Source organism: Rhinolophus hipposideros (genome assembly GCF_964194185.1).
Source record: "Rhinolophus hipposideros genome assembly, chromosome: 1".
Classification (NCBI taxonomy): domain Eukaryota; kingdom Metazoa; phylum Chordata; class Mammalia; order Chiroptera; family Rhinolophidae; genus Rhinolophus; species Rhinolophus hipposideros.
Genome location: NC_138047.1, coordinates 21,213,747 through 21,239,651, shown reverse-complemented (window position 1 = coordinate 21,239,651; position 25,905 = coordinate 21,213,747). Strand labels below are relative to the sequence as shown.

General features: G+C 45.2%; 1 protein-coding gene across 5 annotated transcripts in view; it reads right to left on the bottom strand.

Annotated features, from left to right (window-relative positions):
- FAM107B (family with sequence similarity 107 member B) overlaps window positions 1-25,905 on the bottom strand; it is a gene marked incomplete at its 5' end in the record, with an annotated part of 199,706 nt that overhangs the window by 53,757 nt on the left and 120,044 nt on the right. The window contains 2 exons of one of the 5 annotated variants that reach the window (XM_081054191.1): window positions 18,036-18,157; window positions 19,174-19,333. The exons of 1 other annotated variant lie outside the window; for it this stretch is intronic. Of the gene's footprint in view, window positions 1-1,120; window positions 1,955-18,035; window positions 18,272-19,173; window positions 19,334-25,905 lie in introns of those variants that run through there. 3 more of the 5 variants (XM_081054190.1, XM_081054192.1, XM_081054194.1) reach the window with 3 other exon arrangements.

Here is a 25,905-nt window from a genome sequence, read left to right as displayed (position 1 = left end):
CAGCTATTTAAGCATCACTTGTAAACATCTAGAGCGACTAGTGTAGATTTTCCAACAGAGAAGGCACTAAGTTACCAAATGAAAAAACTCAAATCCTTTAGAAACAGCAATCCTTAAGAAATTGTATTTTCATATTCAGAAGCCAGTTATCTGGTTTTCCTATAACAGTGCATATTTATTTTAAATCTGTTGACTGCAAAATAACCAAAAATCTTGCAACTGGAATAAACCAGATAAAGCCAGTGAGATGTTTACCTCAAAACTGTACTCTGATTATTTACGGGTTCCTACCTCCCTACCCAGCTGGCCACTAAGCTAAACTTACTTCCCTGGGCTTATCTGCCAAATAAATGGAAATTCTACCTAAGCTAACAGAGATATTTCTGTCAGTAACATTATTCAAGGAACAACACACAAAGGCAACTGAATTTCAAAAACCAAGTTGGCTACTCAATACCTCTCACTAGGAAATGGCAGGGCGATAAAATTGTCATTCTCTAGCTCCTTCCAGATAAGCTTTGGGGTACCTCAAAACAAGTCATATGTGCAACTAGGTAAATAGAATTAAATTAGAAAACTACAGAAGAAACAGCCAGTGTGACACATTCAGGCTCATATAAGTCCCAGATCCGAGTATTAAATGTGGTTTTGAGCTTCCTGACAAAAAAAAAAAAAAAAGTTATATACTTTTCATTATCAGGAAAAATTTAGCATCCCATCTTCCTTCTCAAAAGAAAAAAATATCTAAAAGTTCCCCATGTGGAACCTTATATAAAGGAACAATGAGCAACAGTGCGGATAATATCCTTTATTCATTTATTCACAAAGAAAAGTGCACTGGACACATGGCTATTTTCTACTTAAAACAAACAAACAAACAAAAATTGTTAAAGGCCAAAGGCATAGGGTTGTGCCTGGCCTTTAATTCACTGGTGTTTAATTCATTTGAATTCAGGAAATGCTAACCTGATCCTCATACTTGGCCTTGTAAATATGACTTCACATCAAGGTGGAACTTACAAATGATGTATTCTGCAGAATTTCCTTCCCAAATATGTCCTTCCTTATTGAGAAGACAGATGATTCAGTTATTCTGGGTGACTCACTAAAGCACACTTACCTGGTGTTGCTTTGCAGTCCAGTGTGAGAAGCCATCTCACCTGGGGGAAGGACCTGGGGTACAGCAAGCACCGCGAGAACAAAACACAGTCTGTGCCGCTGGAAACACCGGCTGTGTGGACTTCATGTGCCAATGGGGACGCTGGGCAGGAGGAAGACAGGTGGGAAACTAAGGAGCAAACGCGGCATCTGCACTGGAACTGCTGAAGGGTCAGGAGGACACATCCAGCAGGTAAGAGGGTGCAGCAGGTCAGGGGGTGCTTATAACGGCTGATGGAGCGGCCGCTGAGGATCGGGATGAGCTTTCCAGAGAGCGGATCCGGAGAGCCCCACAGGCGCTGGGCAAGAGTGAGCTTGGCTTGTTTACGAAAAACAGAACAGAGGCTAATGTGGCTAGAGCCAGCCAGAGAGGAAAGGGGTTGGAAAGGGAGGTGGCAGGGCAAGACCAGCTGTGATTCACTCAACACTTAAAAACGTGGCTGCCTTAGGCCGCAGAGTTCCACAGCACTGAGCCTAGTGGAAATCAATGGGTCTGAAAGACGCTTAGAGCAGCCCCCTCCCCACCCCACCCCACCCCCACTCCCCGCACCTCAGCCTTCTAAAGCCATGGGGGGCGTGAGGGGGGCAGGGGGCATCTAACTTTGCCCTCCCCTGCAGCTGTCCACACCAGCAGCAGTTTTGAAACCAATGCTCAGGGAGTCGAGGAAGGATGCTTGCCCAGGTTGCCAGTTTCAGTTTGGACATACTGTTGACACATTCTTTGTGACAGTAATTCAAACACCAGGTTATGGGAGGTTAGAGTAAAACTCTGTCTTCAACCATAGCCCATGTTATCAGCCTCTCATGTGCCACCAAACGGATCAAGGTTTTCTGGAACATTCCCAGTCTCAAATATTTTTCCTGGCTGTCCCCAGAACGCATGCATAGTTCTCACACAATTCACTCTGGTCATGATTAGACAACAGACGGCGAGCAGACCTCTAGGAGAGACATCCCAGTTCTAAAAACTATCAGCATGCTGAGGTATGTGTTTTTGATCAATCACAAACCCGCATTCTTTAACCTTTGTTTGAGTGCTTAGTATTTGCAGGCCCTACTACACTAAACAGAAGTAAGCCAGGGACAGAGCGGGGGATACATCCGCTTCCATCTAGCTAACACGACAGTCCGTGTGTTAGTGACGATCCAAAGCCAGGGCTCTTTAGGGAGTTGTAGGTAACCCCAAGCTAAATATACTGCAGGCCAAGAAGCTACTGCTCCTTAGTGACAAGTGACATGAAATGCAGAACCACAGTCTGGACCACAGAACTGTGAAAACAGGATGCAGGCACACCTTCTTGGGGAGGCAAGCACCCACCCACCAGCTGCCTGGCTCTCACACTTTTATATCCTTTCATCTGTGGGAGGGCAGAACCTTGTTGCATTGCTCTCCATATGGCTTTATTTTTTTTAAAAAGGGGTCATGGAAGTTGTGGCCTGACACCCCACCGCACCCAAATCAAAGAGATAGGGTGGGTGGGGACGGAGGAGGAAGCAAGGCCCAGCCCAACCAACCCGCACCTTTATTTGCACCTTCATCAGCTGCCACGGGGAGAGAGGAACAGTTCCCAATGGAAGTCAGCGACAGCAGGAAAGGAAAATACACAAGATCCCAGACTTGCTAGAAGGATCTTCTGGATTTGCACATGGCTGGGACCTTCTGTAATGTATGACAGGGCCACTTCATGGGATCCAGGGTCTAGGGACAGAGACAATGCTTTCCCCTAAAAGGATCTCACTGCTATTGCATGTGTGCGTGTGCATGTGTGTGCGTGTGTGTGTGTGTGCGCGCGCGCGTTTCAAGGCAAGTCGTTGGGGGAGGGTTTTAAGCTCAGGAAACGTGGCACTAAAATGATACAAAAACGGAAGCAAATGATGCCTTCCAAAGGAACTCCTAGCTACTCCTGCTGATCTCAGATGCTGACACGCTGAGCCCGAAACAAAGACTGAAGGAAGAGGCCAACCCCCCTTTCTGAGTGTTAGGACTGCATGACTGCAGCCAGTCCAGCCCCATCTAAACAGACGGCAACACTTGAATCCAGTCTGCCAGTGTCCCTCCCAGAGCAGCAGCCGTTACTTAGGAAGAAGCACTGAGTCTCCAAGGGACGAGATGAGGACGACTGCGTCCCCACCCTCGCTTTCCAGCCAGCGATGGAAAAACACTGTCTGTGACCAAGTGACCACAGGGAAACCCCAGGTGGCAAAGCCCGTCCTGCTTCCTCCTCCCAGGGCGCTCAGCACTCTGAGTCTGCCACTTACTTTGTCACAAGCAAAGCCGTCTCACAGCACGACAGGGTCCTGTGTGATGCTGACATCCAAACCAAACAGTTCAGGACCTCAAGGAAGAACGTCAACGCCTTTTGGGGGAATGAAGCTCTTAGCAGAAGGAACAAGCAACACACGACGTGCATTACCAACAACGTCAGGATGGCACCCTGGGCCCTGCTCACCTCCCACCCCTACTTACCTCCACTCCTTCATGCCTCGATTTCCAGGACCTCCAATCAGAGCCCAAAACCCTTCTAATCAGGCTGATCAGGAAAAGGAAGCAGTGTCTTCTCTCTCCTCTCCCCTCCTCCCCCTCTCACCAGTCCCTGTCTCCAAGGTGCGAGATAGGTGGGGCTCTTGCACCCCAGGGAGCCCCAGGGAAGGAGCAGAGTCTCCTGAGAACCCCAGGCTGAAGCACAATCGCAGGTGCTGCTGGGGATGGCTGGGGATGGCAGTACTAGCAGGTCCGGGCCAAAACAGACAGTCATCAAAAACATACCACGAGAGAGAAAAGAACGCTGAAAAGCGCAATGCGCAAAGTTCTTAAGAGCACAAATGAAAAGAAGACAAAGAGATGACAGCCAGGCTCCCCGATGAGGCAGGTAAGCCTTGGGTTCAACACAGAACCTGAGGTCAAACTTTGTAGCAGGATCTTTATTCATACACACAACAAACATTTACCTGCAACCAAGGATATTTACTTGACATAGGATGGTGTATTATTCATCAACCAGACCAGGTCGGGGTGGATGAAAGCTCTACTCATAATTACACCTGGACAAAAGAGACATGAACCAAGCTCACCCCAGACAAAACAGGAAGTGTGCCACCCTATAAGGTGGGCCACTCTGTGCCATTACCTGCTGACCCTGGACCCCGCTTGCTTGGGGGTGTAGGGCTGCCCTCACCCAGCAATCAGTTTCCACATTTACAGAAGGTCATGATCCAACAAATGAACTGGGCGAGAACCTTTATTCAGCGTCATGTAGACTCCTGCCTACTGGTGACCTACTGACCTGATTTTCTCCTCTGCTGCTCAGATTTCTGACCACAGCTTTACTCCCACTTCTAACCATACGTATCCTCCTGCCACTTCCATCTTGGCCAGTGAAAACTTACCTTGCCTACTGAACACTTGTTTGTTTCTAAGAACCCTGCCTGTTCATCTCGGTCATTGCTGTGGGCCAAACATTGATTATATCTTCCCCAAATTCGTATGTTGAAGCCCTATCCCCCAAAGCAATGGCACCTGGAGGTGGGGCATTTGGGGGTGATTAGGCCATGAGGGTGGAGCCCTCGTGAATGGGATTAGTGCCCTTGTAAGAAGAGACGTGAGAAAGATGATCTCCCTCCACCATGTGAGAACATAACATGGCGGCCATCTGCAAACCAGGAAGTGGGCCCTCACCAGACACCAAATCTTCCAGCACCTCAATCTTGGATCTTCCAGCCTCCAGAACTATGAGAAATCAATGTCTCTTGTTTGAGCCTCCCAGTCAATAGTGTTGTGAAAGCACCCGGGCTCACTAAGACAGCCACCCATACCTTTGAGCCCACTCTCCAGTGAGGCCCCAGAGCTCCAGCTTTGGTGCTTCACCCCCCGCTTCCTCACCCAGCTCTCTATTCTGCCACTGCTTATAAAACTGGCTCAGAACTCAGGTGTAGAAGGCCCATGAGGATTATGCAGGCCAAACTGGCACTCATCACAAACCTGGGCAACCTCTAATTGGGTCCTAATGGAGATGAATAATTTTGTTCCACTGGTGAATGACACCAATCACATATGACATTATATCCAGACACCAGTTGGGGGACAGCACACACAAAGAGAACACCAGCCATTTGTTCACATATGATGTATGATCAAAAACTACAGTGAATGCTGCTGCCGAGTGCCACCCAATGGAGAGGCAGGGGTCTTCAATACGGGATGCAGCTCATTGTGCCGTATATCATCCTCCATCAGGACAATGCTCCACGTCATACATCGCTTCTGGTACAGCAATTTCTGTCAAATAAAAACATTACGGTGTGTCCTCATCCACCTTATTCACTGGATCTGGCACTGTGTGACTTCTGGCTCTTCTCCAAAGTCAAAATGATTCAGGACATCGAGGCAGCCATGACAGCACAACTAAAGACACTCACGAAAGAGGACTTCCAGAACTGCTTCAGAAAGTGGCAAGAAAGATGGGATAAGTGTGTTCAAAGCGAGGGGGAGTATTTTGAGGGGGATTAATAGCAATGTGTCTTGCTGTAGTAAATTTCTTTATTTAAACATTCACTTAAATTGTATGTTGATCACATCTCATAATGTGCAGACACTGTGCGAGGTGCTTCGCCTGCATTACTTGCCTAACATTCACATTGTAGAGATGAGAAAACCTGAGCTCCGGGAGGTAAAAGAACTTGCCATATACCACCAGGTCTATCTAAAATAAAAGTTGTGTTCTTTCTAGCATGTCAGTGTTAGAATTAATAAATGGTAACAAACACTTGAAAAAGCCTTGGGGGCATAGTGATGAGCAGAATCTTTCCACAACCATGGAAAGAACTCCTATGAGTATATGCTCATATATTTATTTACTTACAAAGAAATCATGCCAAAATGTGGACAACAGATTACTGACGTAGTTCTCATACATTTAAATAAATTCCTAGGCTTTTGTTCATGGTATGAATAATTTTTTTCATGTTTAATGTTTTTAAGACTTTGTATTAGTGTGAACAAGAACTAAGAACACACATAAAAAGAAGAGTTTTTTAGGATGACAGAATTGTGTGGGTTAAATAAAATAGCACTATTATAATTTTTCTGCAATAAAATCATCACCATCACCCCGGTAATCAGGAAGTTTGGGGTTTTGTTTTTATTCTTCTGTGGTGGCAAGTGCCAGCACAGGGGGGAGGTAGGGTGGAGAAGGCAGGTAGGGTGAGAGCGGAGGAAACTGCATTGAATTGGGAATTAGAAGAGCTCGAGTTCTAAATATGCACTAAGGAGCTTCGTAAGAGCTGGTTTTGTCAGCATCCTGAGCTACAGTTGCTTCTACAAAATCACCGGGCTTCATGAGCACAAGCCCTCATCCCCCACTCGAGCCTATCACTATTGTGAACACACCAGCATGGGCTGACACTAGTGACACACTTCAGAGAAAAGACAGGGTGCGTGTATAAAGAGGACTATCTAATGAATCATCCATGAGCAAAAAAATCATTTCTCTCCATTTAAAAAGACATGCTCATCGACAGGGTGTTTGTAGAGAGAACGTCTCGCAATTATTCTGAAGAGGCTATAAATAGGCAGTATTTGAAATTAGTCAGTCATGTACGATGGCTCCCCAGGAAGCACATGTGTGCAACATGCTCCAGGCACAAATGGTGGGGGTGGAACAGGCGGGAGGGGGGAACCAGGCTTGGTAACCCAGTCATCACAGATTTCAAGTGTACATATGAAACAGGAAGCTCATGGAGAATTGCAATTTAGAAGCATTGAAAACAAACAAATCCAAAAAACCTACGTTGGGATAGATGCAAAGCCAACTGTGTTTGATCGCAAATGGTCTAAGGCCACCCATGGATCAGAGTAAAAGAGAATCCAAGGGGACATTTCCCGGGACGGACCGGGGTCTCCACAACTCCCACTCTCTGTGCACTCACTTAGCACAAGTCAGCGAGTCTAACAGCCACCCCTGTGACACCCACCGCAGGCTCTGTGTAGGCAGGACAGAGACAGAAAAAGGTGCGTTCACCAGTTTTAAGAAGCAAGAGGCTGACAGTCCTCAAAAAATCAACACCCAACGCCTTATCCTGTTTTTAGAGGGCTGACTTCTCCCCTCCATCACCCTTCACACATTTGCTCCCAAAAGCAGACTGGCTTTGCCTGAAACCTCTGCTATAGGGCTGCCCAGGACGTGACTGGGAAGGGGCAGGGGAGGAAGACGAGAACAGTGAGTGAGACTCTCATGTAAGACCTTTGTGCTTTCCAGACCTATCACAAGTCAGTTCCTTGGTGATGTTTTCCACATTTAAAGGGCAAGAGTGATTTTTTTTTCAAAAGAAGGACCAAATTATTTGTTTGAAAGCTTTGGATGGGCACAGCGTAGTTATCAAAAGGTTTGGGTTCTCAGCCCAAACCTACCTAGATATCTTTTTAGAGTCCTGAACCATTTATCAGCCCAAAGCTCTTTCCAATGCGAAGAAGCCAAGCAAAATGAGTAATTATTTAAATATTTGTTACACCTAGCAGGTCACTTTCCAATAAATTAGAGCTGGCAAGCTTACTATATAGATCGTTAGGGTATAGGGAAGGCCCTGGAAAGGCAATGTTGATGGACTGTTAGGAAAAACGCATTCCTTGAATAAGGAATAATAAAGTTAGAAAGAAGGAAGAAAGAAAAGCAGAGAGAAGGACGGGGTGACGTGAAAGGCGATGCCACAGAGGGGTGCAGTGCATGCCGTCCGTAATGAGTCTATCTGCTTCCGTGTGATCTGAGCTGAGTTATGGCATGTCCCATGTCTCGGCGTCCTCCGCAGTACAACATCGTCCTACGTCATGGGGGGAGAATCAAAAACACGATGCATGTATGTAGCACGTGTGTAAGAAAACTCAAGTATTAGTGACTGTTACTCGGGGACGAAGTTTAGTTCCAACTCTACCAGTAAGTAGCTTTGTGGTCTTGGGCAAACTAGTTAGGGCAGAGTGTTGGCTCATTTATCCAAAGAAACGAGCAGTCCTTAATAGATGATCTCTTGATCTCTAGGCTTCTCCAAGCTCAAACCCTCTGTGGCAACACAATAGAGTTTACAGTTTTCTAATTCTTTTTGGTTTCTGGTTTTCACAGCTTTTTTTTGACTTATTGGTCATGGCCATGATTTAGACACAAGTGTGGGGTCCCAAGCACAACTCCCAATCGTGCCCACAAGAATTCTGGAACCTGCTTCAGGACAGTCCTTTACGCAAGGTGTTCCCAGGAGCACGCGGAGCAAGAGGAAGGCCTGCCTCCGATAAGAAGAATCCGTTATTTCCATTTCAGCAGCTTCAAATATTAAGACTGTCACCAAATCAGATCGCTGGTGTAATGTGTCCCAATGTACCCTGGCAGTGGGGGAGCACACATTAATTAAATTCATTGGCTATCACCACCCTCCTTTAAAAGGAACTCCCAATTAATTACTTTCTGCTGGAAATACTGTAATAATCTATCCTTTGTGATCTTAATGAAGTCGCAAGTTGCCACTAAAGATCTATTTCTCTTCTACTCTTAGCAGAACAGAAGCCAAACTACTTTAGATTCATCATGTTCCTGTATTTTTAAACTCATCAATGACTTAGTTTTTCTTTTGTAAGGAGAGACAGGGCATAAATGTCCTTATGTGTCAGGAAATTGTAAGTGATTATTGAAAAAAGATAATCTTTTATGGCCTACAGCATCACATGGAATCCCACCTCATAAACCCATGTCCTAATCTCTTAATTTAGGTGGGGGCCAGATACCTAAGTTATATAAGTAATAGAATTAGCATCTACAGATAGAATTTAATATCGTTGCTACACAAGAATTACAATAAAATTAACCTGACCGGTAATATTCGTAAAAGATTGTGCAAATGGTAATTAGCTCTAATGATAGGAAGTACGTATTCTCAAGGCCTGGATCAAGCCAGACCAGTCTTCATTTCTCTGTTTTCTAGATGTCCCCACGCTGCATCAACGTTGATAGTTTCCCTGACACCTTGACCAGTTTAACTCTCATCTCAATTCTCCTAACATGCTCATTAAGAGAGAAGAATCAACAACCTCTAATAAAATAATTACTTCAAGCAATAATCCTCAATGGATGCTAACAGACATTGGGAGAAAAGTGAATGAGGACATTCACAATGGAACGATCAAGCTGCCACCCCCAGGAACCCAAAGATCAATGTCAATATCACTGCAAGGGAGACAACCAGACATTTTCCTGAGATGAAGTACACAAGTACACAGACCTGGCATTTCACGAGTTAATCTTATTTTCAAACATAGCAGAAGTACACACCACCACTGCCACCAAACGAGTCTTGTCCAAAAAGCTGGACACGAATCTCATCAAGCTTTAGTGCTAACTTCCTGTTTACAAAAAGACAGAGAGCAGTGGAACAGGTTTCAAGAGAAAACCATCCAAGTCCAGAATGTGGGACATTCTACAAGACAACTGACCGGATTCTTCAACAAATCAATAGCGTGGGGAGAAAAGGGTGAGGGAAGATGAGGTGTTCTAGAGTTAGAAAATTTGAAAAGGTATAACAATCAAATGCAATGTGTGAGCCTTGTTTAGATTCTGGATTGAAGAAACCAACTGTAAAAAGACATTTTCAGCTGAAAGTAGTGAAATCAATGCTGGGGAAAAGGGGAGTTCTACAGCTACCTTGGTTTCTCCCACCCCTTGACGTCTGCTGTTCTGCAATTGCACATTCAGCCACCCCTCAATTAAAAAGGCAGGGGCTGATCAGCAGAAACTGGGCCATACCCAGGCACCCAGCTCCACGGCGGAAGGGGAAACTCTCAGGTAAGAAGATTCAGAAGCGGCGTGTTTGGTAGAACAAGAGGAGGTACCTGGGGCTGTCTAGAGGAAATGTACAGGTTCCTCGGGAGCAATTTTTGCCAGGAGGTTTCTGGCAGCCCCAAGTCTCCCTGAAATCCACTCACGTACAAAAGCATAAAACCACTGCTCTGAGCAGGGTACCTAGGAAATAGGAGAGAAGAAAAAGAGAGGGGCAACAATTAAGTGGTAACTTATGTTTTGCATATTTCAGTGGTGCTCCACCCGAGCACCTCCACTTCCTAGAGCATATGAGTTTTGTTTAGTTTTTCTATTACACACACACACACACACACACACACACACACGTATGTATTATACACATGTGTGTATATAATTGAGGCATAACATAAAGTAAAGGGCACACATCTTACATACACAACTCCGTCAATTTTTACCTCCTGTAATTTTAATTTTATTTGGTTTGGCTTTCCAGTATAACGTCCCCTTTCCTCAAGGCTAGTACCAGGCAGAAGCAAGCCTGGAACGCAAAAAGAAACATGTTGGGACCTGCTTCCAACTTCTGAGCCCCGCATGCTGGTGGCCTGTGCAACTGTCCAGCCAGGGCACAAAGAGTAACGTTGAACAGAGTCCGATGGCAACTAAAGATATCGCTTCTTTACTGTACTTTTCAAGTCTCTACCTCTGCCCCCAAATCCTACTTTTCCAAAGCTACTAGTTCAAGTCATAGAATTTTTAACCTGCTGCTCTCCGGAATTGAGCAATGGGTTTGGAACAATGGTTGCCCCCTCTTGCACCAATTTCGCAGACCTGGCATTTCACAAGTTAATCTTCTTTTCAAACATAGCAGACTCCCAGGTGGTTCTAACCATATATAAAGAGATTAACAAAGATTTAAAGGAAATCTTTTTAGACCAAATTTAATACTGTTAATTTTTTACTCTTAAAACCAAGTATTCTAAAATAAAAAGCCACTTTTTAAATTTGCTATTTTGAACTAAGAAACTGGGAATATAATTAAAAATCCCTAAAAATGAAAGATGTACTACACTTAAAGAGCTAGTTTAATGATGCCATAATTCCATTTTATAGAGTTAGGAAGCTGTGACACCAGTAAAAAGTGCCTTACCAGAGATCAAGGGCAAAATCCTGGTATGAAGTTAGCCCTTATTCCAAAGAGGTTATCACTCATCGTGGCTAAACTTATATAACTAGCTCTTTCCAAACTACTCGATAATCTTTTTAAAAATAAAGACTAGACCGAAAGATATGAAGTGTGTAAAATTTTTTTCAAAATTTTCAGATATTTATGACACACAAAGAATTCTTCTGCAATAGGGAATATGAATTCCAATATGGATTATATGTGACTAGGAAAAAATACCGTTGAAGTGCAGAATTGTTAGAGGAGAAAATGTATTCATATAAAATAATTATATAAACATCATGGAAAATGCATGATGTCTAATTAAATTCCATCCATTAATAAGGCACTAGCCTTCAGACACTTCATACAAAAATAGCATTTCTGGTAAATATAATATCTGAAACACAACTCAAACACACAAACTCTGCCTAATGATATAATTACATGTTTTTCATTTGGTGCCTTAGAAAGTTACTTCACAATTGGATTTAAGACACTGTAATTTCCACAGGGTAATGCCAAAATAAAAACGCAATACAAATATTCTCCTTAAAACACAATTACAGGTTTACCTGGCAAGTAGATTATTACCTGGCAAGTGAGATTCCAAGACCATTCTGAAGATAAGAAGTCCAAGTTTTATGTACAAAGTTAAGGGAACACAGAAAGAAGGCCCAAGTTTGATCCCAGCTCTATAACCTTGAGCTTTTTAATCTAATCTCTCCATGCTTCAGTTTCCTCATTTGTGAAACAAACACTAATGATGGTACGTCCCTCGTAGAATTACTTCGAAGACCACAGAAAATAATGAACAAAATCATGCCTGGCATAATCGTAATTGCTCAGTAAACGCTAGATATTACTTTCACCATCATCTTAAGGCCCACTTCAGTGGAAATCATTTTCATTGTCCCCGAGTACCTATTTCTGACAAAGGCAAAGAATGTTCCTTCAAAGGAAATGTGTTGTGCAACAATGGATGAACCCCAAAACACTCTGTGAAGTGAACAAAGCCAGACACAAAGAGCCATATATTGTATGGTTCTCGATATATGAAATTTCTAGGAAAGGCAAAACTCAAGAGACAGAAGAAAGATTAGTGGTTGCCCAAGACCAGGGATAGAAACAGCAATTGACTGCACTGTCTAAAACGGCATTGGGGTGATGATTCCTCAACTGCATACATTTAATAAAAATGATGGAACTGTACACTTAGAATGGGTGAATCGCATGGTATATAAATTAAACCTCATATAAAGCTGTACTAAAGAGAGAAGGGGGGAGAGAGAGAGAGAGAGAGAGAGAGAGAGAGAGAGAGAGAGAGAGAGAGAGAGAGAGAGAGAGGTTTCCAAAGTGTTTCCACAGGCAATTTCATGCCGATCCGTTACGATAGCTAAATTCAGATCTTTCCCTGAGGATAGCAAACACGGTTGAGCACACAAGACTTGGGCAAGGATCTGACTTGGATTGGAATCCTGATTCAGCTTCTTCCTAGGGCAAACTTGTTATGTCTCTGGCCCTCGGTTTCCACATCTGTGAAATGGAGATCAGAACAGCACTAACGTGAGAGGCTGCTGTGGGCATTACATAACGCCCCCCCAGGTGTCCCATGTCAGTAAACCACCCTTCACTAGGTGTTGAGGCGAAAACAGTAGGCGTCACTCCCAATTCTTTTCCCTTTCACGTATTAGCTCCAATAGGAGATCGGAGAAGGTTCCATTTTCCAAATATACCCAGCATCCAACCAGTTCTTACCAGCTCCACCCCAGTCATGACAACATCCCTGGGACACACAAGAGCCTCCCACTGGCCCCCCAGCTTCCATTCTGCCCCTCCTGCAGTTTCAGCTGCCATACAAGCCAGAGGGGTATTTAGAAACCAAAAGGCCAATCGGACCTCTACCGTCCCCTGCTCAGAAGCCGCCCATGGTCTCCCCATCAGCCAAGTCCACCCCATGGGCAACAGGCCCCCCATGATCTGGCCCCCACTCAGACCTCATCTCACGTCCCTGCCTCCACCTAGCTCCACCCACATGGGCCTTCCTGAAGTCCTTCAAGATGGAGCTCTGCTTCCAGCCTCTGGGCCACTATTTTGCACTTGCCTCTGCACAGACTGATGGGAGCACGGTTTACCCCTCCTTCATACACAGCAAAAGTTCTCCTCCTCAGAGGGGCACATCTCATTCTAAACACCACCTTCTCCCACCAGACCCCAGCGCCATGACCCGATTTCCATTTCTGACAGCACTGACACTACCTAGAATCGTATTTCTTTACACTCTGTCTTGCCAGGAATATAAACTCCATGGAGGCCGGGATCTGTCAGTCCTTCCCACTGGCCCATCCACATAACCAAGTCTGGCACAGCGCCTGGCACGTAGGCACAGGCATTAAATACTTGCTGAATGAATGAAGAACTCTCATAAAACTTTCAGCACAACGCCTGCCAGGTAGGACATGCTCAAGACCTGATAGTTGGTAATATTAAAACTAATATTAGTACATGTATTATCATTCTTTTACACAGACCAGAATATGGAACCTTCTAGGTTAACTCACTAGCCCAGGAGAAACTCTAACTCTGGCAGTCCCGTATTTCCAAGATGAGTCCATTCCATGAGCGTAGAATACCTGAAATCCCCACCACAGCAGGAATCCAAAAGAAAGTGTGGCCCATTCTCCTTACCATTCTGTTCCCTTCCTCCTGTGACATTCAAAGAGTCATCCGTAGCCACAGGGGTGGCCCAGTGGCCCACATGCTAGTAGAACCCTAGGGCAATCCCAAGAGTGATAACCTCCAGTCACGGGGCACTCCACCAGTTATAAGGAATGCAGGCTGTCACCTGGCCCTCAAGGTACTCTAAGAGGTAGGCAAGTTACATTTTATATGTCTCCATTTTATAGATGAGGAAAGACAGAAACAAACAAATAATCTGTTCAAACATCATATACTAATGGTGAGCTTGGGCCTAGGATTCTGAAAATTCAAAAAGACTAGGCCTCTCTCGTTCCACCCGACCACACTACGCTGGGCATCCATCAAAAAAAGGAAAGAAAAAAAAAGCACAATGACCACAGCTTTACCTATTTCAAGTGACAGTAAGTTACAAGGGAAAAGAATATTAGAAAGGAAATCCTTCTACATAACCATATCCACAATGACATTCTTAACTTCCTCTAGGACACGGGAATTTTAATACATCTACATTTGACACCCATAAACCACTTCTGATTATGTGCACTGCATTTGTCCAGTTGAACAAACTCATTAGCATGCCCAGAGGCCTGAAAAACCTGGATACAATGTGAGTTTTACCTTGAACTCTCGTAGAGCGTGTTCCGTTTCATGTACTAATAACGACACAGAAAAGCTTACATTACATTGTCACAGCCGTCTCTCCTATCTACTTTATTACGACAAAACTTGCGTCCCAGGATAGAACGAAACACGCCATTCCCAATATCAAAGCCAGCTTATCGGTACAATACTCCTGGGGGCACAAAGTCATCTGAGGAGCTGGGTAAAGAGAGAGGGGAGGGAGTCTCCCTTCCCCCCCACGTCTTCGTCGGTGTCCTGACATCACTGCCGCTAGGTTAGGAAACATTCCAGTTAAAAGCTGTGGGCATGGCACCCTGGCCGGCCATCTCAGGGACCACGTGTTTGGGCTTCGTAACCTTGCATGTACCCTCACCGTGCTGTGGGAGGTAGGCCTCACTGAGTCCATCTCACAAGTGACAGCACTAGAGCTGCCAGGGGCTCTGCGACGTGCAGAAGGTCACACCACGGGCCTGAGCCCTAGAACTGACATGCGTCTGGCTCCAATGCTCCAAAGCGTCCCCTACACTACCTTAAGAAACACACCCAATTCTCCAATTCCACCCCTCTGGCTCCAAGCGGGCACCGAGCAGGACTGCACCTCGTAGATGCTCCAATGCAACGAAAGTCAGTACTGACAACAGAAAGGACAACAGAGAATGTGGTGACAAAATCCTCCCAACTACACATCCGTACAGCCAGCCAGCTGGTCTACCCACACATGTGTCTATCTTACAGATGGACTGTCTGCATTACACTGTCCCTCTGCTCCTAGGAACCCCTCGGACCAGCTCAGGACACCACGTCCCCACCCAACTGCCTTCCCAGGGCCACCGGCCTTAAGGTCTGCCTTCAGTGAAAACACAAAAACAATACCAGTGTCCCAGGCCCTCCTCAGTTCTGCACTAGAAACTGTCCCCACCCCTCAGCCAAATTCTAGACGAAACGGAACAGTCCACTCCTCTGCCCCGCCAAGGCCCTTCCACTGACCAGCACTGAGTCAATCCCGCTCATGTGCCTTTAGGCCTCTCCCCACCCGGCCTTCATCTTACAGTCAGAAACCCAACGGGCAGCCTTCGCTGAGATTTACACACATCTTTCTTTCCAAGGGATCTTAATTCACAAAGTGTTACTTCCCCCTCACGGCTCTGAACATAACTGTAATTAAACAAGTTTTGTGTAATTTCATGCAGTTCTTTCAATCTCTCCCTGGCCTGCCCTGCCATGGGGAAAAGGGCCCCAGCCGTCTTGTCAACTGCAGTATACCCAATGCAGGTCAGTGTGGCCGCATAAGCAGCTCTCAGTAAATGCTCAATGATGGAGAGAAGGAAGAGCAAAGCTTCACCTATCGGCCTGAAAACAGCCCCTTTTTGATTTATCAGACTAAATGGCAACCTAAGCCAGCTTGCCAAATGAGTTTAATTTTTTTTACTGACTGGGTACTGGAATCAATACTATCTGGTGGGTAACAGCATGGATGCCTTTTGGCTGAGTTTTGAGTACGTAGCATAAGGAAAAGTTCAGATGGCTAAGGCACAGCACTTCTTGCACTAGAAAGGAAAACGGAGAGAAAAAATATTCTGCTGCAAGAAGGAAAAGCAAAAGTAGGCCTAGCTTAGATAAGAACGTTCCACAAGGAAATGAAGAGCAGTCTCATTGGGTCATCCCAGCACGACAAGGCCCAATGCTGTGCACTCAAATTACCCAGTGGCACAGCACTACTGCCAACACACCGTGTGCCCAAAGTGAGATGCAGGGTGGGGGTGCCCACAGCCACTTTCTCAAGACTTTAAGAAGGGTGACCACTCCCCCCCAAGATATCTGGGGACTTCTACAAATGCCTGAAATCTAGATCTCATATCACCAAACTTCCTGACCCACTTTCTCAAAGGCTTGCACAGAGAATTCTGGAGGGAGGGGCAGACGGGATATTAATAATAAGCCGTATTACTAATCTACTGCGTTCCCTCTTTTTGGAGAAAAGTCTTCTACCCTTCAACCATTCCCAAAGAAAACCAGTAAAAGTCTCTTCCACCTTTACTTGTGGTATTTTAAACAATGAAGACATCGGAGGGAGGGAGGCATCCGAACTGCAGGTCAGGAAGAGGACTTCTTACAGTGCTTCTCTCCAGCATAAACCAAGTGTACTTTTAAAACATCCCAGGAATGGACTCTCCAGGCCAAGGGACAGGAGGCTGGCCATCACAAACAGCCATAGCAAGTCCATGACACCTGACCGCTCCCAAACTTTCTCTCCTCCCTGCAGGCAATATTACAGAAAACGAGTAAAGCTAGGGGGCTGTGGCTCAGGTAAAACTGGGCTGTGCTGCTTACACTGCCCAACGCTACAGGACGGGTGAAAAATAAGACTTAGACATTCTGACATTTCCTAGTTGAGTCCCTTTTGACTTTTGTATGTAGAAAGGTACCATTGTTTCTGAAGGAATGCTGATCACTACAGCAGACTACATACTTCACACACTCACTCACAGGTCACTATGGCTCTGCACAAGCACCCTAAGTGTGCAGGCACGCAGATCAAGGAGCCCCAAGTTAGAAACAGGAACAAAGATTGCACCTGACAGTACATAATCACAACTTCCTTCCTTAAATTCTTCTAACTTCAAAAGGTATTGCATCATCCTAATCATCAATCTATTTCTACACAGTGGTCTCCAAGACCTCTTTTTATTTTGCATATTGGAGAAATGCAATGTCCTAAAATTTCACAAATGGAAAATAAAAGTATGGAAAGACAAAAGCATCCAGTGGCTAAATCTGTGGTTGAACAATGTGTTGTTTTGGGGGTTTTGTCTTGTTTTTCCACAAAATACACATACTCAAATCTACTCATGACTCATAGGGAAATCCCTCTTATTTACCTTCTCGATGCAAAGTCTTTCAGAAGGAAGCATGGACCTAGCTATAAAACCACTGCTATTCCTTGTTCTACAAAAAGACTTTGTTTCTAACACATACCATATAGCCCATCAATCTCAGAATTTTACTTTTGAAATATTTTAAAGCAGGTAGATTGACTTATATTTAAAAACAGTCAATCCCAAAGTATTGCTGAAATCTAAAGAATATAATCCATAAAACTTCACTGTCAGTCTATTCTTCCAAATTAAGCAGAATATGCATTGTTTTTCCTCTTTCTTCCCTCTCCCTTCTGTACAGGTGGTTATTTGCAAGAGTATAAGAAAATATATTTCAAACAACTTGTTGGTCTTAATCCTGTATGGAAATAGCAAACCACTATTGTAGAACTATGGCTGTTGGACACATTTTAGTCTGACATGACTGGTAAAGATGAAGTATCAGTAACTTCCTCATGTATCTCTCTCTCTCTCTCTCTCTCTCTCTCTTTCTCTCTCTCTCTCTCTCTCTCTCTCTCTCTCTCTCACACACACACACACACACACACACACACAAACACACACACACACACACACCATGGCTGCCAAGCCCTAAATCAAGGAAAGATGCCTTGATCCTCAGGGCGTGTTTGAGTAGTAGGGTACATGAGTGACCTTTTTTTTTCCAATTTTTTAATAAATATATATAATTTCATACTTAAAAGTTTTAAGCTTGAAACTACTCACACTAAGAAATCTTCTCTAGACAGGCACTCCAGATACTAGCATTTCAACTCAAAGCAACTTGGACAGTTAAAATCTCCAATGCGATGGATCAGGAACATGGCCAGAGGAGAAAACTAACGTACCTGTTAGCAAGAAATCCACAAGTTTAAGGATGCAGGCCTCGTCCTGTTTTTCTGTACTTCCCTTGACTATCACTCCTTCTAATCAAATAACTTTGCTTTACTGGCACTGACTACAGTCTTGCCGAGGAAGGACGGGTACCTGGTACCCTGCCGCAGAGTGAGTTGTGCAATTTATCCTCTCAAGAGGATTCCTGTTCACATTTCAGAAGGGACTTAACCTTCTCCTACATAGCTAAGCACGTTAAAGCTTAGCTATCCGCATCCACGCCATCCCCGCGGGACCTGACGATGCTTGGGGAGAACTGGGGCACCAAAATTTTAGGACTTCTTCGGTGCAGATGGCACCCAAGATACTGGGTTCCCTGGAGCCCAGGAGTGGAGAAGTGTCAAAATGGAAAAGTTACTTACGCACTGTTGGGTAATAGTTGTCACTGTCACCTTTAAAACAGCAGGGCAATCCCCCCCGGGGCCCCTCCTTTGTTTGCCCAGGCGGCGGCTCGGTCGGGCCGCGGAGCCCGCGTCCGGCGGCCCCGGATGCGCCCGGGCAGCGAGGGGTGAGCCGGGCGCCGAGGGCTCAGCATCTGGCTGGCGCGGCGCACCGGGTGGGCAGCGCATCCCGCTGCAGGCAGGGTCTCTCCGTTTTCAGGGCCGCGGAAGCAACAATAAGCCCAGCTCCCCTCCCTCGCGGCGTCCCCCCGCCTCCCCAGCTACCCTCCCGCGGGGGGTCACCACGGCGGGCGCCCGCCACGCCCCGGCCCTGCGCCCTCCCCGGGCACGCCACGGGGTGACCCGCGAGCCCTGCACGCCCACCGCCCCGCGCGTCGCCCTCCTGCGCCCGCAGCAACCCCCGCCTCACAGTCCGCGGGGAGGACAAGCCCCGCGGCCCCGCCAGCCCGGGAGTCCCCGGGGTCCGGGGTCGGGGCTGGGCTGGGGCCGCTCAGCCTCCCCGGCGGGCACGCAGCCCCCTCCGAGCGCCCCGTCTTTGTGTGCAAAGTAAGTGCGGGAGGCGAACCTACCTCCGCGCGCGCACAAAGGCGCGGGGCTCCCTCCCCGGCGCTCGCTCCAGGCGGCGGCGGCGGCGCCCAGCGGCCCGGCGGCTCACGGCGGCCCGGAGGCGGCGCAGGCGGCGGCTCAGACCGTAGCGGCTGCCGGTCGGACGCAGGGCGGCTCTTTCACACCCCGCGGCCCCGCGCGTCCGAATTAAGTGGCGGGGCGGGGCGGGGGGCGGGGAGAAGCTGCCGAGGCCCCGCCCCGGCCCCGCCCCGCCGCGCTGGCCTGGGGCTCCCGGCTGCCGCGTCCCGCGTGGACGGCGCCCAGCAATGCGGGTGCTCAAAGTCTGGGGATTTGGTTCCGGGAGGTTTCCCTCCTATCTCTTTAGTTTGGTTGGCTTCTGAAACGCTCGAAAAAGGAGAGGAAATGTGGGAAGAAAAAAACGAAGTGTCACCGGATGAAAACTAGGAGAAATCAAAGGTGGCTGATGAGTGGCCTCCATCTCCACTCCAAGTCTGTGACGCTCAGAGATAAGTGTTCTATTGAAATCCTGCCAGTACGTCACAGAAGAAAACTCAAAAGGAATCAGGGAGGAAAAGGAAACAGATTTGCTGTAATTGTACAAATTTCAAGCTGGAGCTTGGAGCTTGAAACCCAGTGACCTGGGAATTTACTCATATCCCCGCCCCGCCTCCCCTGCTCATCAAAGGGTAATTGGAGACTATAATTTGTGCGCAAGGAGGAAAGGGTTTGTTTAACCTCTTTTTGTCTCTGATTTTTTTTTTTTTCAGGTCTCTTCCAGCAAATTGCTTCTCTGCCCAACCCTCTGACTCTTAGATTACCATCTACCTGAATCACAGCAGGTACAAAAATGGAAGCTACCTGTTTCAGGGTCACAAAAAAAGGACAGCAAAGTAATGGATTTTAGATTAAAAACATTTTAATTTTTTGGAAACAGATGAATAAGGGTTTATTTATTGGGAAGCTTTCTGATTAAAACAGGTCACGATCATACAGAAAAGTCTTATCATAGATTTCAATAAACAAATTACTTATTCCAAAGATGCTCTAAAGCCACAGCCCTTTAAGGACGTGGCCATCCCTAGGTCCCTGAAGCCCAATAAGGGTGGAATCACCAGCCACAGGATTTAGAAAAAGAGAAGTTCCTTCTAAGCCCAAGAAACTGCCCTGTGTGAATTTCATCCATGGCATTTCCCACCAGTCTTCCTTCTTTCTCCATCCTTGCATTGTGCTGTTTCTATTCTTGACAATGGGTCCACCAGTCACCAAACCAGAACCTGGGATCCAGCCCAGATTTTTCCCTCGCTTTTCACAAGGATGTCAATTCCAAGTCCTGTGCTTTCCACAGGATGCCTAGATAGGCCTCATCCCTATCCCATTGGCACTGCCAGCGTTGACCTTTGGGGTCTGTCACCACACTGTGGTACTTCTCTCCCAGCTGTCCCCAGCCTCCAATCTCACACACACGCTTCTCCATTCGGCTTCCCCAGTGAACTTTTCAAGTGCAAATATGCTCGGGTTCTTCCTCTGCTTACACTCCTTTTGGGTGCTCAATTCCTTCTACATGATCAAGTCCAAGCTCCTTAGTACAGTATCCCAAACGGCAGCAAATTCCTTTATATCACCTTGACCACTTTCGTGAGAACTTCTTACATCCACCAAACACCCAGGGCTTCACTCAGGCAGAGTGCTGTGTTTGCTAATGGCCCTGCTCTGTGAATATGAAGACGGCCTGGTATGCTCTTCCCCAACCTCCAAGAACTCCTCTCCTCTCTGAGACCCACATTCCTCTGAGAAGCCTTCCCTCTCCTTCTCAAACTGAATGGACTTTTTCCGCCTCTCCCTAGCATAGTCTTATCATTATTGCACTGTATCGAATATGTGTGTCCTCCTGGAGCAGAGTTGGTGTTTGATATCTTTATATCCTTATTCTTAAGCATATGTTAGAAGTCTGGCATAGAAGAAGGGTTATGGACTGTATTGTGTCCCCCACAAATTTATATGTTGAAACCCTAACCCTCAGTGAGATTATTCAGAGATAGGGCCTTTGGAAAGGTATTTAAGGTTAAATGAGATCATAAGTTTAGGGACCTAATCCAGTAGAACTGGTGACTTTATAAGAAGACAAAGAGACAAATTACACCAATGTAATTCTCTCCCTCTCTTTCCCCTCACAGAGAAGAGGCCGTGTGAGGACCCAGCTAGAAAGCAACCGTCTGCAAGCTAGGAAGAGGTCTCCCCAGAAACCACCCCTGCCAGCACATTGATCTTGGACTTCCAGCCTCCAGAACTGTGAGAACATAAATGTCTGTTGTTTAAGTCACTGTTGTGGCAGCCCGAGCAGACTAATACAAGAAGCACACATTAGATTCTAGATTCTAAACTTGGAAAAACACTAATCCATCAATGAACCTATAATGTTGTCCCAAAGCATCCTAGACAAACTTCTGTGATGCCAGGATGGTGGGCAGAGTGTCTGATGTGATAAGTGACCACACAGCCTTTTCCCTGCCCTCTGAGAGAAATACAAATGTACAGCGTATTCCATAGTCAGGGATATAAATGCCCACAGGCTCTCAGCCATGGCCCTTCCCTTGTATCAGGAACTATAATTTCTTTTAAACCAAAAACACTAAGAGATCAAACATTACTTTGAACTTCTTGAGTCAAAGCTTTGTTAAGAGACAGGACGCCAACACTCATTTATTAAGTCCACTGTTTGGGGCTGAATGTTTCACATTCCTTGGGAATCTTAAGGGGATTTTAATCCATGTAGGATCAAGTATCCAATTTGGTTTGGGGGCCCCTGGAGTCATTGTGGATAGACCCCAGAAATAAGAACTTGAAGATTATGGACTGGAACCACAAAAGACCTCGAATAGCCAAAGCAAAAAAGAACAATGCTGGAGGTATCACACTCCCTGACTTTAGCTTGTACTACAGGGAAACAATAATCAAAACAGCATGATATTGGCAGAAAAACAGACACATAGACCAATGGAATAGATTAGAGAACCCAAAAATAAAACCACATAAATATGGACAGATAATTTTTGACAAAGAAGCTAAAAACATACAATGGAGGAAAGACAGCCTCTTCAATAAATGCTGCTGGCAGAATTGGATAGCTACGTGCAAAAGAATGAAAGTGGACTGCTATCTGTCACCATGTACCAAAATTAATTCAAAATGGATCAAAGACTTAAGCATAAGACCTGACACAATAAACTGCATAGAAGAAAACATAGGTACGAAACTTATGAACCTTGGTTCAAAGAGTATTTTATGAATTTGACTCCAAAGGCAATGGAAGTAAAAGCTAAAATAAACGAATGGGACTATATGAAACTTAAAAGCTTCTGCACAGCAAAAGAAACCATCAACAAAATAAAGAGGCAACCAACTGAATGGGAGAAGGTTTTTGCAAACAGTGCCTCCGATAAGGGGCTAATATCCAAAATATACAAGGAACTCATGAAATTCAACAACAAAAATACAAACAACACAATTGAAAAATGGGCAGACAACCTGAATAGACATTTCTCCAAAGAGGACATACAAATGGCAAATAGACATATGAAAAAATGCTCAACATCACTGATCATCAGAGAAATGCAAATAAAAATCACAATGAGATATCACCTCACCCCAGTCAGAATGGCTATCATCAACAAGACAAATAGTAACAAGTGTTGGAGAGGCTGTGGAGAAAAAGGAACCTTAATACACTGTTGGTGGGAATGCAGACTGGTGCAGCCATTATGGAAGGCATTGTGGAGGTTCCTCAAAAAATTACAAATAGAATTACCATATGACCCAGCAATTGCTCTCCTGGGTATCTACCCAAAAAATCTGAAAACATTTATCCATAAAGACACGTGTGCTCCAATGTTCATTGTGGCTTTGTTTACGGTGGCCAAGACATGGAAACAACCAAAATGTCCTTTGATAGATGAAAGGATAAAGAAGTTGTGGTATATGTACACAATGGAATACTATTCGGCGGTAAGAAAAGATGAAATAGGACCATTTGTGACAACATGGATGGATCTTGAGAGTATAATGCTAAGCGAAATAAGTCAGACAGAAAAAGCAGAGAACCCTATGATTTCACTGATATGTGGTATATAAAGCAAAACAACAAAAGAACAAGACAAACAAATGAGAAACAAAAACTCATAGACACAGACAATAGTTTAGTGGTTACCAGAGGGTAAGGGGGATGGGGGTGGGAGACGAGGGTAAGGGGGATCAAATACATGATGATGGAAGGAGAACTGACTCTGGGTGGTGAACACACGATGGGATTTATAGATGATGTAATACAGAATTGTACACCTGAAATCTGTGTAATTTTACTAACAATTGTCATCCCAATAAATTTAAAAAAAAGATTATGGACTAGAGTGATATGTAGGCTTGTATCCATACCATCTACCAACAGTGCCTGGAACATAACAGGTGCATGACGGATGTTTTTCAAATGAATAAGTCTGGAATTTTAGGGCACAGCTAGACTCCCCAGGGTTACACCAGGTAATCCAAACTCTCATTTGAGCCTGATGTCCTGTAGATTCCCCATTATGGCTGTGGACAGGACTTCAAGAACAGTCAGGTGAGCCAGTAGCCCAGGCACCCAGCTCTGTGTGGGTTTCTGCTCGTGGGCTGACATGGTTTATCAGGTGCATGGAGTGGCCTTGGCTGACTTACTTTCTCCAAATACAAGACAAAGAAAATACTGCTCTGAATGATTTTTGAATCACTTAACCCATCATTGGTGTAGATTCTCTAATCTCACATTACTGGAAAACATACATGATAATTTTCCATCCTATAATACTCACCCACAAGGTCACTCAAATACTCAGCTTTAACCTCATCCTTTAGCTTTGGCACCTGGGGGCCTTTTAAACTCATTCTACGGAAAACTGAAGAAAGCAGAGGTGAATTTTTGGGAACATAAAGTGGAACAAAGCAAAGCAAATCAATTTGGAATAAGTTATGTTGTTCTGTAGCTCCTTCTTTGGTCATTTCCCTATGCATAATCTTGAAATTCTTGTTTTATGCCCTAACCTTCATCCTGAAGAGCTCCAATGAGATGAGAAAAGCTTAATAAAGCCCTAGAGACGGGAAATTGATTTTTATGTGTATACTCTCTTGTATCTTAAATTTTGCACTGTGTACATGGACATTTGTATAGATAAGAACCCATTCAAAAAAAACAGTTTTCATTTTAAAATCATTTTTAAAGTCATGTTCTTTAATATCTGTATCAGTTACCTATTACTGCATAACAACAAATCACCTCAAATCATAATGGCTTGATATAAGAACAAACGATTTGATCACAATGCTGTGGGTTGATAATTTGGATATGGCTCAGCTGGGGCAGCTCATTTCCACTCCACTTGGTCTTAGCTAGGTTCTGTTTTGTATTTGCAGTCAGTTGGGAAATCGTCCAGGGACCAGCTTGTCCTGGGTGGCCTCAAAGTCCAGATGTTGACTGGAGCTGTCGTCTTGGTCACCTCAACTGCCCTTCATGCAGCTCTCAGCAGACTCACTGGGACTTTCTCACAGGGTATCTGGGCCCAAAGGAGTGAAAGAGGAAGCTGTAAAGCCTCACGAGGTCCAGCCTCAAGGTCATCTGCCTGCATATTCTATCATTCAAAAATATCAGAGAGCCAGCCCAAATCCAAGGTTTGGGGAAATGGACTCTCCCCTTCGCTGGTAGAAGAGGTAGTCATATTACAAAGGGACCTGAGTACTAAAATTGGAACTGGTGTGGCCCTCTTGGCAAATCATCTTTCCCTGAATCAGAGCTGTGCAACTACACAGTGAAGGGTAACCGTGACAGGTGATAACAGTCATCTCAAGGGACATCCTTCTGATTACATACAAGCCAAAAGCCCTTTGTGAGTGAACATAAAAGCCACAACAGATTCAATAGATTGGTACTGGCCTCATGTCCTGAATTGATGGAGTAAAGTAAATACTTGATTTCTGCTTATTTGTTTCTGGTTTCAAATAAGAATAAGAGGGAGACAAAAAAAAGAAAAAAAGAGAAAAAAAGAAAAAAGAAAAAAGAACCAAGGCTTTAGGACTCTGAAAAAGCTAAGGTTGACCAGGTTCTAAATCCATGTATTAGTTATTTATGGCTGCATAACAAATTAGCATAGACTTAGCAGCGTCTGATAACACCCACATATAAGTTCATCCTGGCTTTAGTTCAGGCACTCCCTGACTGGATACTCTGCTCAAGGCCCCCAAATCGGAAATCAAGATCTTGGCAGGATTCATGGCTTATCTCATCTGGAGCTCGAGGTCCTGTTGGCTGAATTCAGTTCCTTGTAGTTGTAGGACTCAGGTCCCTGCTTCCTTACTGGCTGCCAATGGGGAGCCACTCTCCGCTCCTAAAGGCTGCCCACACTCCTTACCATGTGGTCCGCTCTGTCAAGCCCATTAAATCCTGCTGCTTCCAGTCTCTGCTTCCCTCCATCTCCACCTCCCTCCATCTCTGCCTTCTTCCATCTCCGCCTCTAGACCCAGATTTACAGTGTTCATGTGACTAGGTCAGGCCTACCCAGAACATCTATCTTAAAGTCAACTGATTTGAGACTGTCCTTACATCTGCAAAATCCATTCACAGTAGTACCTAGGTTATTGTATGATTTAATCACATGTACACGGAGGGCCAGAAATCGTGGAGCCTATCGTAGAATTTACTGTCAGGAATATAG